Below are 15,722 nucleotides of genomic sequence, written 5' to 3' on the forward strand. Positions count from 1 at the left end.
TATGCAAGAGGCAACCGGCTGCATTCTGTACAAGATCCCAACAATGCTCTGCTTAAGTGATAGCGCAGAGTCCAAACCACTGCATTTTAATTACTATGCAGCCTCAGATATATTGCCTTTGATATGGAAATGTTCTTGTTCTCTCATCTTCACATACGGTCTCATGCACAGAAATCTTTATCTGATTCATAAAAAATAAACTAGAATCCAATCTCAACACCTGACCTCAGTGCTTAGAAGTTTTTTTACTAAGCATAGTGTCACTATAAAAAGAATGGCTAATATTGGTGTAAAGTTAGATATTTTGAGCAATGATATGAAGGCCCTGCAGTTAAGAATCAAGTCAATACTGCATTTCAGAGATGTACAGGTTTGGGAAGGTCTTCTTTCGGTGTACTGGAGAAACAATGGGTTAGATACATCTGTTCTGTAGAAGTTGCAAACAGCAGGCATTCCAATATTATCCCATCTTCCAAAGTACAAAAAAATGCCTTAGTTGGAATAACATACACTCACACTATATAAACATGTCCGTATTTTTTCCAGGTAGCTTTGCTTGCAAATTATCTGTGTATTATTTTAAACCTGTGGGGTTTTGTACAGTAAATTACCAAAAATCAATCACCAAAGCTCTTCTACTATTTCCTCATGGCACACACACAGTAGATGAAATTCTTGTGGCACAATCAAAATACAGCTGCATTTAATTTTATTTTGTATAGGGGTATTCACATAACAAAAAAAGCTGCATGTCAACAGGTACAATCTGTATACAACAGAAGAAAACTATTAGTTATTATGATTGTTGGAATGCCATACAGTAAAAACTGTTGTACGAACAAGGCAGTTTTGAAAAAAATATAAACACAGCATACAAAGACAATAATTCCGGTATTGCTGCTTGTTAATGCCTTTAACAAATTCTACCGAATATTTAATAATAATAAAAATATGCAAATATGTCTACTCCTGTTTCTAACATTCTTTTTACACAATGATACAGGTTTACATCACTGTGGTAGATCTGACATACCTGTAAATCAACTAGTTGTAGGTAATCTGTGCTTTGCATGATACTCCTAATCACAGTAACCTGATAGCGTGTTTCACTTGTATTCAGAAACATAAAAAAGCATTCATTTATATTACAAATAACCAAACAACCACATTTTCTAATTGACTTTTTTCTTATTAAATAAGTACTTCTAAACAGTTTTAAACTGTGAAGAGGTTATTCTTTATTTAAAAATGCATGCATGGCTAAAACTGATAGAAGAATTGTCAAGTATGCAAGGGGGAGGGAAGAAATCACTATGTACCGACTCTTGTTTCTTTAACAGAAATCCATTTTTCAAGTTCCTGTTATACTAATTGAAAGAGAATTATTTAAAACTTCACTGAATACTTGAATATCTGATGGGTATGTGTAGCAGTTTCATCAGTGTCAAATAACTCATGACTTTCTAAGATAGCTACAAACCAGAAATTGGCACGATTATCTATTATGGCAATGTCCAAAACAGGCTAATTCTAGACCAAGCAAAATTATAATGAAAGGGATAATTTATCAAAATTGCAATATCATCACGGTTTTAAAATCAGTGGATTTCTGGTCTGGCAAATATACATAATGAACTCACCTCCTCTATATAACTTGGCACCTCAATCCTAAGTATGCATACGCATTCAAGTCCCATTGAATTCAGTTTATTTCCGAATAACACTACAATTTAAGTGGCGCTTACTTCTTAGTAAGCATGCACAGGAATGAACTGCACAGGTGACGGAAATAACACCCCGATTCTCAATGTAGTACTGATGGATACCACATAACTTCTACACGTTTTCAGAACAGGGCATGCTAAAGACTAGACAAACTGTAACATCACCTAAAAGATGTGTCCAAAAGCAGGCACAAGAAATTGGGGGCGGGGATGAATTATTCATTTGCCTCAGTTTATAGAGGTATAGAGAATATAAAGGTATAGAGAATATTTCTATGTAACAACAACAACAAAATTTAAATACCTATTTAGGAGCTGGCCAAGAGCTTCATACTTACTATATAGTTGCAACCTATTATAGCTGGGGGAAAGGCGAGAAAAAGAAAAATAGACAATATGCTGAAGAGGTTTGTTTCTGGGCATTCCACTCTTGAAATAAACTACAGGTGAATTAGTACTGTAATTCACATCTCATCAATCTAGTGCTACTCTAAAAACTTAAGTCTCTGTTTTCATGGTGGGAAGCACCACTAATTGGAATCTACCTTACAATGACAATCTAATACTGTTATTAGCTAGCATTAAAAACAGCTCTGTACAGAATTGACTGTGAATTGGCTTACATACAGGCATACATACATACAGACAGACAGACAGACACACACTGAATTTTCTATCTGCCAAGAGATACACACCCAGTGCAGTCACACTATGAATTGGGGATGGGATTAAACATTGAATTATTTTTCAGATATTTCACATAAAAAGCTAGCTACCTTGATATGCTTTATAAAGAGGTATTTCCTAGGGTGATTAAAGTGCTTGGCAAATATAATAAGGTTTTCACTGAAGAAACTTTTTTTATGTCCACCAGAAGCAAAACAGTTATTTCTACTCATGTACGAAGGCCTGATCTCCATCACTTTTCCAGCTTTTCCTACACATTCATTGATTCTCCAACCCCCACAGAAAGAGGTTACCCTGAACTTAACACCGTTATTTTCCTCTTTAAAACATATTTGGTAAAAATGTCAGAAATGGACTAACTATAGGAGATAGACATGCCCAAGCCACAAAAACTGACCTTTGTTTTGGGTTAATACCTTAGTATGAAGCACTGCAACATATTCACATCATACAACTATCTTCAATTATTTTTTAAAGCTTGCCCTTATTTGAAGGCTATATAGTTTTGAACATTGGATTGTGTACATATGTATGCAACGCCCACAAACACTGAACTGATATAGATTGAAACATATACATACACTATTAAGACAAATCTTAACCTACTTGGTAATAAAAATGAATTCAGTATGGGTTTTCCTCTGATAAGGCCAATCTATAAAGTATAGCTGTAGCAGAATCCTTATTCTCATTCCCTGAACCTAGTCAATCAAACTTCATAGCTGGCGACATAGCACCCTATGGAAATATTCATTCCATTCACCTAAACTGTTACACTCTTATGTGACCAAAATATACACCCACATCATATTATCAAATAACATTCTATCAAATGTCCAACTTCCAGTATGTGTTTAGGAAAGAGGAGAATTTTAAGGCATTTCCACACTGCTCTTCTCAGAAGATATCACGCAACATAGTGTACAAACATAAATAATTGAAATCGCAATCAAATAGCCATATAGTACTACACAAAGAGACAATATACTCCTGGAATATACTGCATAGCTAACACATTCCTGAAGTGTGCGTGTGTATGTGGAGTTTGGAGTGGAGGTGTGTGTGAGATAAGAGAGATGGATAAGCACACATACAAGCCTATTTGCGGTGCAATAATGCCAACGTCTGCACTGTTCAGCGCGGGGGACATGTTTACATGGGACACCAGTGGCGGGAGGCAGCAGTCGCACAACTCATTTGTCCCAGAGCAGTCGCATTAAGATCAGTGGGGCTAATCCAGTGTAAACGAGTTGCGGCACTCCTGGCGCAAGCCAAGGGGGAAGGAGCGAGGCCCAGGCAAACTCTGCAGCCAAGCCTGCCTGGAGAAGCAGCACTGAAAGGAAGATAAAGCGTGGCCGGCGGCGGCGGCGGCTCCCCCGCCCCCCAGCCCAGTCCCGCCGCTGTGGCGAGGGGTGTTGCAAGGCAGAGGCGCTGCGGCGCGTGTTCTTCGCTGCTGGCCCGCGGCTGCCACTCGCCCCCACCGAGCCGGAGCCGCCGCGCCATCTGTGGGGAAACTTTGGAGACAAACCACCAAACCCCCTGCGGACGCCTCACCTCCCACTTTCCCTGCGGACCCTGCCGCCGCCGACGGCGCACTTGGCCGCCTCTGTATCCCTCCTCAGCGGTCGCTTCCAACAGAGCAGAGCTGGGGGGGGTGTTAAGTTTGAAGAAGTTCGGCCGGCGAAGCACCCTTCCCCTCCCCCCCCCCGCCGCCGCGTGCGCGAGGATCGCCAGCTAACCCTAAAGGCAGCCAGCGCCTTCCTTCCTCGGGAATTAGAAGGTCGTTGATTGAGAGGAAGGGCCTGAGAATGCAAATGACCTTCTTCCTTCTCCCTCCCCGACAGCCTATTCCCTCCGCTCTCCGCCGAAGAGCGTTGAACTGCCCCTCTGCCGAGCAGGAGGAGGCGGCGGCGGCTGCAGGAGCTGCAACCACGGCTTGCCTGAAGCTCTGCTCCTTGTGACTGACTGCACAGGGGGCGGGAGAGCTGCTGGCTGCAAGCAAAGTTTCTTCTTATAGTCCTCAGGAGGGGCTAAAGACGTTTCCTGCCAGTTTTCCCAGGGACCTGTGTTCAGTTGCAAGCACAGGTGTCATTGTCCTATATCCTTTGGCCATTTTTTTTAAAAGAAAGAAATATATGCTAGGAACTTTTTTCCCCCCTGAATCCACACTGGCTGATTTTAGTTCCCTCCTCCCAAATAACTTTTTTCTTTAAAAAGGGAAAAATAAACTCCTCTCGCCAAACTTATTGTATTTGATGTATGGATTCCCCAATACAATTGTTATGAATTGCTCTCCTTATATTCTTTGGCCTTTCATGGCCAGCTGAGGGGAGAGATTGCAGAGTTATTGTTTGCTTTCTCTCTCAGCCCCCCTCCCGTTCTCTCATTGCCTATTCTAAATTTGATGCCGAAGTTGAAGTAGTTGAATTGGCTAATTCTGAATACAGGCTATTGAGAGAGGCCAGACACAGCAAGTATATCCCTGTATAGCAATGGATACAATGTGCTGAATTGGCAGTCTAATTATAAATGTGGCATTTGGACCTCCTTTCAGAGAGCCAGTGCCACCTTACCTTATGAGGGAACTTCAACTACAGCAACTGTTCAAAACAAAATGCCATTACAGGATCAGCTTCACCCAACACTGGGACTAGCCAGGGGATTGTTTTACAAACAGCCTTTCTCACTTAACACAAGAATGTATTATAAGAAACGCAGTTATGGAGAAGGAGGCAGAGTTTAAAGAAAACGCTTAAGCACTTCTCTGCCAGGTGTCAAGCTACTTCAAGCTGCAAACGTAATCCAAGTAACCTAATTATTTTCATTCAAATATGTACCTCCCTAAAAATACATTGGAGGAGAGGATCAGATTTATTTTTAATTTTTTAAAAAAGATTAACTTCGAGATACGGTTACTAATTATAAAAGGGAGGTATCATACATACAGAAATCGGATGCCAAAAAGCGAGGGAGAAGAGTCTTAAGATACATCATCTTGCACAGGGCTTCCAAACGTTTTAGACAGAGGTTCGCGTTGCAGGACAAATTTTGTGTCCATCTTAAAAACGATTTGCTTTGTGGCAGAGCGGTTTGATGCAATGAGCCCACACAAGGGAGTCAGTATAACAAGTGCAATCTAGCTGCAATCTCAAAGCAGTTTCTACAACACTACCACCTGCCCACCCAACCACAGTCAAACCCACCCAGCTACAGGGTTTTTCAAAAAGTAAAAAGTCACTTTAGACCGAGATGCCCACCAGTTTCAATCACACCGTCATTTTAAAAATGAAAATATGTTTTAAATGTACGTTCCTCTCCCCTTTCAAATTAAAATTAGGTTCAAAGCTGCTCACCCTACTACGATGGGCTATTTAAAAAAAGAAACCCACATGCAACCTGTCTCCTTTATCTGCATAACAACAGGCGCAGATACGCTTGTTTATCTCGGAAAGTTTCCCTGTCTGTGTTTTTGGGGGAACACCCAGGAGGACGTAGCTAATCTCCTGACCGCAGGCTCCCAAGCCCCGGCGAGATCACCCTGACACACAGACACAACAACGCTCAATTGCCTTTTCACATTTGCCACCTCTTCCTTCTCGCCGTCCTTAAGAAAAAAACACACCCGGGAAACGAGTCCTCCGCAAAGCAGAGGTGGCGGCAATCAAATCAATATGATCTGCGCCTCTGATTGACCCCAAGGCCCTGCTCTGCTCCTCAGACGCGCGCGCACACAAGGAACCCCGGCTGCAAAGCGGCTCCAAGGCGCTCCCAAAGGTGGCGGGGGTGGCGGGGGAGAGCTGGAAGACTTAGATCTCACAGCAACAAAAAGCCCGTTATATACACTCGTGCAAGTTGTATGTGTGCGTGGTACAGTGTCATGTTGTATACATTTATACACACACACCTTCTTGTACTCTGTCCCATACATACGACACACACACCTGTTTTACTACTGGATCAAACAGAGAACTTTTAACTCCTGCCAAACGCCCTCTCTCATATATAACTTTAGGAATATTTGTAAGGCGACATTTCAACAATACAACGTAAAGCAAAATAAAAGCACCAGGTGATCTCTCTCTCTCTCTCTCTCTCTCTCTCTCTCTCACACACACACACACACACACACAATGCCTGGCTAAGTGACATGCAATTTTTAAGAGACAAACCAGATTTACAATAGAAGATTGAAAGATCTTCAAAATAAATTACATCAAACCCATCTTAATTAAAAAATAAATAAATAAGATCCTTCTTCAAAAATGACAAACAAGAAGCACCACTTATGGGGGAAAAAGGGGGGGGGGACTAGCGCTCCCACCAAACCAAACCACCTTGCTGCCTCCCTACCATCTCTGCAAAGTATGCTTAAAACTGCGGTTGAAGGCAGTTTTCCCTGAGATTAAAGTTGCGCGAAATAACAACAGAAAACAACGACAGTAATGCAAAAGAAAATACGTTCTGGGAACTTACTTTGCGTTTACTTTAGGCACTATTCTTTTCTTCCAGCTCGCAAAGGAAGCCGTTTTGTCCAGGTTAGGTATTGTCTACTTATGAATCAGCCCGTGGCTACGGGGTTTATTTTAATTTATGGCTTATGCATTCTTTTAAGGTCGATTTGCATGACCTCCGGCGAGAGCTAAGACACAGCAAGAAATCCCCAGCTGAATGTTGGGCGAGCCCACAATGCAGCCAAGAGCTCCCCTTCTCATGGTGTAAGCAGAGCCCTGTGTGTTGTTGGGCTCTCACTCTTTTTTTCTCTCTCTCCCCCTCCCTGTGGAACACAAATTAGGGTGTGATATCAATTTTAAAGTTTTCAGTATAACTTTATCCCAGCCTCTGCCTGCGGAGAGATAAGGCGCCACAGGAACAGCAAATCCTCGATACACTGCCCCTCTGTGGTCAAATCCAGCATTACCACCTAGCGGTATAATACTCTTCCCCCCCCCCCCCTTTCTCTTAAGGAACTGTTCTACAGATATATAAGCACACTAGCAGCGAACTTCTCGGCAAGTTTAACCACCACAAAGTTAACAGAGAAATTAGAGGCGCTAGCAAAGCCCCCTTGTTCCTTCATCCTTACTATCTCCAAGGGTGAGGACTTCGGAGGAATGGCAGAAGCTTTAGGCTCCCAAAGATTGATTTAAGGGCTTTATATTTCTCCTCGCTCGCCTGCCTCTGTTGGTATCACTCTTACGCGCAGTATCTCTAGAGCGCCATGTGTTCGCAGGCAGCGGGTGATCTTAAAATACAACGCTGATCTGTCACTACGTTTTAAAATAGACACACCACTTGGAGGGCGGAAAGGAAAGGGGGTGGGAAGCAGCAGCAGCAGCAGCAGTGTTGTGATTTCAGAGAGAAGCGGGATCTTTTTTACGCAGCCTCAGGATCCTCCCCAGAGCAACTCACCCCAGGTCAGAAGCGTAAGGACTTTCTCCACCAGTTCGCCTCTTCCCATCCCATCCCAGTCGGCGCCGCCGCCACCAACACCGCCCTCCCCAAAAAGTCCAGCACTAAGCAGCCGCGCCGGGGATTCATTCAGAAATCTCCCTAACTTCACAATCTACCTCCGGACGCCGCTATTGCGGCTGCTGCTAATGCTGCTGCTGCTTTGGTCAATTGCAACCAGCAAGCCCTTAAAAGACAGCGGGGAGAGGGGGGGGCGAGAAACAATACCGTATTCTCTGGTATAAAGCGACACATACAAAACGTGGAAGCCCCTTTTCAAAACACGACTAAGGAACGCGTCCGCCGTCTCCCCCCCCCCCCACCAGCCCAACCAGGCTGCGCACCACACACGACCAAGTCCACAACAGGTATCAGCAACACAACGAGCGCTGCGCCGGTTTGCTTTTCCTAGTTACCTCCTTCGAGATCCAGTGTGGCGTTTTATAAGCCTTGGGGGTCCTTCCTTAAAAAACAATAACAACAATAAACAAACAAACTGCCGTAGCCGGACGGAAGGAAGGAAAAGGTGAATGAGTGTCTGTAGGGCTGGATAAACAAGCTGCAGAAATACTAACGAAAGGAATAAATTCACTGAGCTACTGGCTGGCTGCGTTTCTTCGGGCCACGGATGCGCAGGATCCAGATCGTCAGGAGAAGTTTGCTGACGGGTTGCCTGGAGATTTAGTTACAATCGGGTTCATTATTGTTTGTTGTTGGGCTCGGCTTCCCCCTCCCTGCTCCCCCCGCCTCTCTCTCTTTTTCTCTCTCTCCCCTCCTGATACAAGCGAAGGCGCTGGTTTACTGCTGTCAATCTTGGCAATCAACGTGAGCGGCCATGTCGTAAGTATTCAAAGCATTTCCCGTCGTGCAACATCAGAAAGTGAGTGGCCAGGGGCATTGATCGGAGGAAGGCGAAAGGAGGCAGGGCTGCTATATCGCCGCCGCCGCCGCTTCTCTCTTCTTACCCCCACCCCCGACGGCAAGGCAAGACGAGGCAACAACACACACCAACAAGCACACAGCCGGGAGGCAGGGAGGGAGCGGTAAAGGGGGGGGGGGGAGCGTGGAACCGAACGACCCAGGAGAAAGTGAGCACAAAAGAGAAAGTGAAATATCATTTTCTCTCCCTCCCTCTCCCCTCTCCCCCCCCACAACAGGCGCGCGCGCGCACTCCTAGCCACAATCCTCCACCCCCCCCCCGCTTCCCCCTTCCTTCGCAGTCGCCACTCATCACAGAGCGATTGGCAGACGGCTGCAGTCCTACGCGCTCTTTCCTGGGAGTAAACACTTTGGGGCACAGCGGGACAATCCGCAGCCTTCCGGGCTGCTAGATTCTTAAGCGCGCATCTCTGAACATAGTTCGCGCTGAAGTTAATCAGATTTGCTTCCAAGTAAACATGTTCAGCGTTTAGTGACGCTTCACCTCCCCCTCCCCGGCCAAAAAAAAAAAAAAAAAAGAGCGTGTCTAGGACTGCAGCCACCCTCTTGGGGGCTTTGGTTTTAAGGGAACTTAAGACTCCCGTGGCAAATGTGTCAGTCGGACTGTCAGCCGCGCAACAGCATTCTGTGCGTGTTTACTTCGAAGTAAGCCCCGCTATGTTCCGTCAATGACGCTCACCGCCAAACGCGTGTGTGAAGAATTACAGTAAAGTTATACCCATTCATTTCAATAGAACTTCCTGTCAAGGAAGCAACTGGGGGAATCCTGCCAAAAGTAAGGACATTCATTTAAACGAGAGCTTTAAGCAAGTGCTTAATTTTGGCTGCATCGTGCCCTCCTGGTTGCTTCCGTTGAGTTCCACTAATTTATCTGGATCTTATGTGCAGATGGGTTAATTAAACCTCCATCCTAAGAATATTTATGCAGACGTAAATCCCACTATATAGGATTACAGCCGCGCTGCCAGATCCTATGCTTATTTACTCAGAAGCTTCCGGCTGATTTCAGTGGGATTTACTTAGGTCATGCTGCGCGCGCTTTTAAACTTCGGTGCTATTCTAACCACGCTCACTTGCAAGCAAGTCCCGTTGAAATCAATAGGAATTACTTTCAAGGCAACTGATGTTTAGCCTTCAATCCTATGCCCCACTTACTTACTTGAAGCAAATGAGTCTTTCTTCTGAGTAGACGTATACAGGAGGGCGCTATTAGGTTGGGATAGGAAGGAACCCACATTGACTTTAAACACAACTGCACGCCGATCCTCCTACATAAACTTACCTGGATGTGCCGCTGAGTTCATTTGGACATTCAGTAAATGTCTTTAAGAGTTGCTGCGTTGTTCCCTTGACTGAAATCAATGGGGCTTACTCGCAGGGAGGTGCGTAAAAGCTATGATACGGTATGATTTTCTGAATCTATCGAGCCATGGTGCTTAAGAATGGGATCCTGTAGACGTACTTACTTGGGTTGCACGACTAACACTGACCGGTAAGGCAAGGCTTAATGGAAAACTGGAGAGGGGAAGGGGGTGGCCCAGTGGGTTAAAAGGGGGAGCGGGGCGGGGAGGACCCTTCCTTCCAAGAGAAGTGACTGCAGGGTTTTTCCTTCCCGCGCGTTATGTACTGGAACTTTTAGGGGAAGACAAGGTAGAGGGTGCGAGAACAGAAGAAAGGGGGAGAGGAGCCGGGAATAAGAGGGAGGTCAGCAGAGAAATTAGGAGGAGGGAAGACACAAAGGTTCATATAGGAAATGCGGCCTGCAATCCTAAACCCCGCTGGGAAGCGCTCGCCCGCAGGCTTACATAGAAATAAGTCTCGCCAACCTCGGTGAGTCTCACAACTTAGTAACTCTGCACAGAGTCGCAGAGTGAGCTTTACGGACTGACTTCCTGGGAATGCTCTTCAGGATGCTCAGGTGGCGGAGAGAGTTGTAAAAGAAGACTTAGGCTGGCTGCAAAGTTTCTCTCGCACTCTTACTTTGGAAGAAGTTCCATTGACAACAGTGGGGCTTACTCCGGAGTAAGTACATACAGCAGAAGGCTGCTAGAAGTCACTCGAAACTCGAGAAGGCAAGGTCAGGTGGCAGGCTGCGGTCTTCAGCACTCGCACTTGGTCGCACAGAAATCCAAAGAGTTTACTCGGACTAACCCTAAACTAACTTACCCGGGACTTGCTTCTGAGTAGACACGGTTAGCTAGGATTGCGGTATTACTTCCTATTCCCTTACTTAACATCAACTACGGATAGGTTCGGGGTGCGCTAGAGATGCAAGGCGGCAGTTCACTAGGAGGAGGAAGAGGGGTGTGTTTTTTTAGAGTTTTGGGTCGAGCTGAAGAACTCCGCTGAATTCAACTCTCTCAAAGTGGCCCCTTCGACTTTCGGTGGGCGGAATCGCGACTTGCGAGGTGTTCCGAGGGCACATGAGGCCCCCGCTGGGCTGAAGCCAAGCAGGACCGAGAAAGGGCGAACGTCTGGATGGGAGACCGCATGGGAAGCACGTGTACGCCGCCCTGGGTTCCGCGATGGAGGAAAGAGGGGATATTATAAACAGAGTAATAAACATGAATTGATACGCGGGTGCTGGGCGGTCGCAAAGGAACACTGGCGCATAGCTCGAAGCGGGCCAAGAGAACAGGACCCTAAGTTATGGGTTCAAGCTGAACTGCTGGTTTGCTGTTCCTGAGGGTGCATCGCCCGAAAACCAACGGGGGGAGGCATTTGAGGAACTTTCACTTCCTTAGAAGTGTTAATTAGAAGCCGAGGCTGGGGAAGAGAAGTAGAACTGTGAAGAGATTGTGAGAATAAATCCAAAAGAGGGAGGGGTGTACGGGTGTTTAATGTTGCATGAAAGAGAAAAGTCTCTCAATCATTTTCTTTTTAGGATTTTTTTTTTTTAAAAAAAAGGTGTGTGGGGCAGTCAAACCTTGAAAGAGGCTTTTCAAAGTGCCAGGAGGCGCCGGGATCATGTGAGCAACCACCAGTGGAAAAACTTAGCGCGCCTCTCTCGCCCTTTTGATATTCTTCGCACCTCGACGCAAGGGGATGCGAGGCGGAGGGCGCGCGGGGGGCAGCGCCCCCAAAACAAAAGAGGCGCTGTGTGGGTCCGCCTTTGTGTTTGGGGGCCAGGCCGGTCCCATCACCACCTACTGCTTTCGCAGATCAAGACGGGGGAACTTTTCTGTTTCCAAAATAGCTGCACGCGTTTCCAAAAGGCCAAGAATGGAGCATCACTGCTGTGTCTGAAGTCCCCAAATGGGCGGGTTTGGTTGGGATCCCAGCACCTACCTGGGCAGAGCGCTCGGCGCAATATAGTCAGCCACCCAAATCCTAGGGATGAACAGCGAAACAGCGAACTTGCCCTAATCTGGTTTCATTTAAATTCACGTGGGGAGATTGATCTTTCAAAACTTAATGAAAGCGTTTCTTCTTTTCTCATCCGCTAACAAGACCACGTAAGATATTCTGGCCCATTTAAATGCGCGCTTCGGAGGAATAAGTAGTTTTAAGTTTGCAACCCTATGTACACTTACCTTAGAGTAAGTCCACTTACATTCAATTGAACTTGCTTCTGGGTAGACATATAAAGGGTTGCTCTGAAAAAGTCGGGATCGCTAGAAATTTTCTAGTTCTTGTTTACATTTTAATTCTGATATTCCTCCCCAATTAAAAAGGCAGTCCTTTGCTAACCTGCATTCCTGTTTCTCTTCCCGCGTTTTAATTTATCCGGTTCTTCTGGACAGCTTTTTTCCTCAAAATTTCCTAAACTGCACATCTACAACACATCCTAATTTTGACTATTCCTTTCCTTTCATTCAAACTGTTTTCTTACCAACAAAGTTTGCGCCTAGCGCCTTTCACGGTTTTCACTAAACTTATTTCTCCTAGTTTAGTTTATACATTATCACGAGGGAGCCTCGTGCATTTTTAAAAACCCACATTTTAATTGCCATAAAGTCTGAGATTCTTTTTCCAATCTTGTGTTAATAAATCGACACACAAATTATTAAGATGTATATGGAGCAACATTTCTTCCCCCATCGAGTGATAAGATCTAAAACAAATCCCTAGCTGTTGAAGAGACTTGTGTGATTCGTAAACTTGCCTACTCCTGCACCCAAAATACGCAAAGTCTAAGAAGAGACTTAATTTTACCTGCAGTGTCCCCCCCAACACCCCGATTCCAACCTGGCTAGCCTTTCTTTGCAGCGAGATCTATAAGAAAACGGCCCAAATGCGCACTTTGCATGTGCGCGAGGGAACGCCGGCTGCTGCCTGATGCTCTGCCCTCGGATGCCTGCATTATCGAGCCCTGTCGGGCGTGTTGTGTCAATCAATGCACGGAAGAAGCATCAGGTGGGAGATGCACCAGGAACCAAACTCATGTCCATGCAGGCGACTGGGGAGCATCTTTTGCAGCGCCGGAGGCGGAGAGCGCACGACAAATATTTCCAAACTTAGGGAGAACAAAACTCGCCCGCGGGAGACATTTGGAAGTTTTGCAACCCCGGGGTGACGATTCTTTTAGTTATATCAAAGTGCGGAAATCAGGATTAAACAGATCAAGAGGTACACGGACGTATCCCGGCACTGCGCTGCCCTCAGGGTAGAATTCAACACGCCAGTCTGGCTGAGCCCTACTCTAAACACTGCGCAATGGGAATAAGTCCCATATTGCCGTTATTCGGCCTCATCTTAAGGAGGGGGGAAAAGTCATCCCAGAGAAGTGACTGCGAGCTGCTAAGGAATCGGATGCCGGTCTCCGAAGAAGGCTTTTTGATCTGAACGGGACTTTCCCCTACTGGAAGCTGAAGGAATCCCGGCAGGGCTTTGGAGAATAAAAACTAAAAACCCCAGTGCCTCTACCAGGCGATTTCATGCCGATCATCCAGCCACAGTCTTAGTGCTGGGCTGTTAAATCGGATGAAGAGGAGACGAGCAAGATTCGGACTTGCTACCACGTGCGGCCCAAATCCTATGCACACAGTTAGGAGCGCCTATGCCGCTAGAAACTTGTGCAGGACCTTCAACTTTCCTGAGATCAAGGTTAGGAAGGGAGAGATGTTCTGTTCTCGCAAGACTTTCTACAAATGGTGCAGAATCTCTCTCTTCCCTGACACTGCTGACTCACACAGGAGAACTGAGGGAGGCACACTTGCCACCCTCAACACGCTGCCTCGCAGACAAGTCTCCCCAAAACCTAAGGCCTCCCAAGTCCAGGTGTGTAACATCTCCGGTGCCCCGTCTAGAAGCACATGGATGATCTAAAACCACGTTCATTCTATGAAAGCACAACAAGGCGTGAGGCTACGATCCTAACCGCTCCCTCGTTACTTGAGAGTAAATCCCGCTGAAGCTGGCAGGGCTAACTGGGCAAGGATGCTTTGCTTGGAAGAAAGGCTGCAGTCCTAAACAGTTTTATTAGGGGCAGCAAGTTTCCACTGAGCTCAGGTTAACATGTCGGAGTAAACTTAAGTAGGACCGGGCGCAACTCAACGGGGTTCAGCTGCCAGTAAAGTTTTGTGGAAAACTTACCCCACTGGGTAAAGTCTACTCTCTTTTTTATTTCTCTTTTTTACAGGCTGAGGAAAATAACTCGAGGAAGAAAGAGTAATAAGAAAAGCAACTTTTTAATTAATTAAAAGAGAATGATTTTCAATGGACCAATTTAGGAATAAAATCGCACGATTGGCAAAAAAAAAAAAAAGTTACGTCAGGCAAAAAGCGAGCACATGGTTCTCTTACAGGCCGACCCAGAAGTTGTTCTGAATCCCCAGACAGTGCAAAACTCCCTCCCCAAGGCGATTTGCATCTGTGGGAGCAGAAGGACCCCAACCCCATATAACTCACCGGACACGCATCCCCTCTGCATCCACACAGCCTAAGACAACAAAATCTAATCATCCCTCCAGTCGGCTATTGACAGGATGCGAGGTATTGTCCCTTGAGCGGAAGTGGCACTTTTGAGTTCATCTACAACGCTTGAGAGGGATCGACCACAACAAAAGCCTGAAATTCCACCAGCCAATAACACCCCGCTACACTTCCTCCCCCAGGGAAAACAAAACAAAACAGAAACCTGGCAAGCCAGCTGGAGTCCTCCCCCCCACCCCCCACCCCAACGCCCAAAGACAGCTCGAAAGAAAAGTTGCACGTGGAATCTTTACTTCTTCTTCCCTTGCCTGGGACAGTTGGTTGGGAAGACCCCTCTCGCGCTCCACGTGCAGCGCAAAGGCAAAGCGGGGGGAGATGGAGAGAGGCTGGGATTTGCATGCTGCCGGTGCTGCTGCTACGGAGAGCAGGCTGGGGGTACTTACAGTGCGAGAGGGCAGGCTGCCTGAGGAAGGCTGTGATTCACCGAGGCTGCAGAGAGAGCAAGGAGAGAGAGAGAGAGAGAGGGAGAAGGAAGGGGGAGTGCCAAACGGGATACACCTTCGCCGCAGCTCATCACATCTGCCAGCCTCTCTCCCCTCTCTCTTTCATTTCCACATTCCCTTTGTTCCTGGAGGGGGGGGGGAGGAGGAAAAAAAATATACACGTCACATCAGAGTCCCCAGATGCAGTCTTCTACACCAAAAAAGAGGGGGGATATGAATAATTCAATCAAACAGTAGATGGTCTCTGAGGCAATAAAATGTATTGCACTTAAAGCAACCAAGAATAATTATTACCGCGAAGGTATTCGAAGAAGGTGAATGATGGTGGGGACTGTGATCATGGTGGGCTGCTCCCGGGCTCTGCAAACTTCCAGGGGTCAAGACAACACCACTCGTAATTATTTTGTGCGTGTGTGTTTTAATCGTAGGGTAACTCTCCCCCTCCCATCACCTCTCCAAAAGAGGGAGGATCAAAAGCTGGGGAAAGGGCCACCAAAAGTGCAGGAAGTGCGCGTGGGACCTCACGAGCTCTTCCAAAACGCAAAGG

At 46.2% G+C, this 15,722-nt stretch overlaps 1 protein-coding gene across 8 annotated transcripts in view; it reads right to left on the reverse strand.

Moving 5' to 3' along the window:
- Nucleotides 1-15,722, reverse strand: part of SOX6 (SRY-box transcription factor 6) — a 459,717-nt gene that overhangs the window by 420,148 nt on the left and 23,847 nt on the right. Inside the window, exon 4 of one of the 8 annotated variants that reach the window (XM_077930879.1) lies at nt 15,116-15,300. The exons of 1 other annotated variant lie outside the window; for it this stretch is intronic. The gene's annotated coding sequence lies outside the window, so the exon portion shown is untranslated. Of the gene's footprint in view, nt 1-3,965; nt 4,066-6,884; nt 7,790-7,820; nt 8,015-8,275; nt 8,595-15,115; nt 15,301-15,722 lie in introns of those variants that run through there. 6 more of the 8 variants (XM_077930884.1, XM_077930887.1, XM_077930890.1 and 3 more) reach the window with 6 other exon arrangements.

Source organism: Podarcis muralis, chromosome 1 (assembly GCF_964188315.1).
Source record: "Podarcis muralis chromosome 1, rPodMur119.hap1.1, whole genome shotgun sequence".
NCBI lineage: Eukaryota > Metazoa > Chordata > Lepidosauria > Squamata > Lacertidae > Podarcis > Podarcis muralis.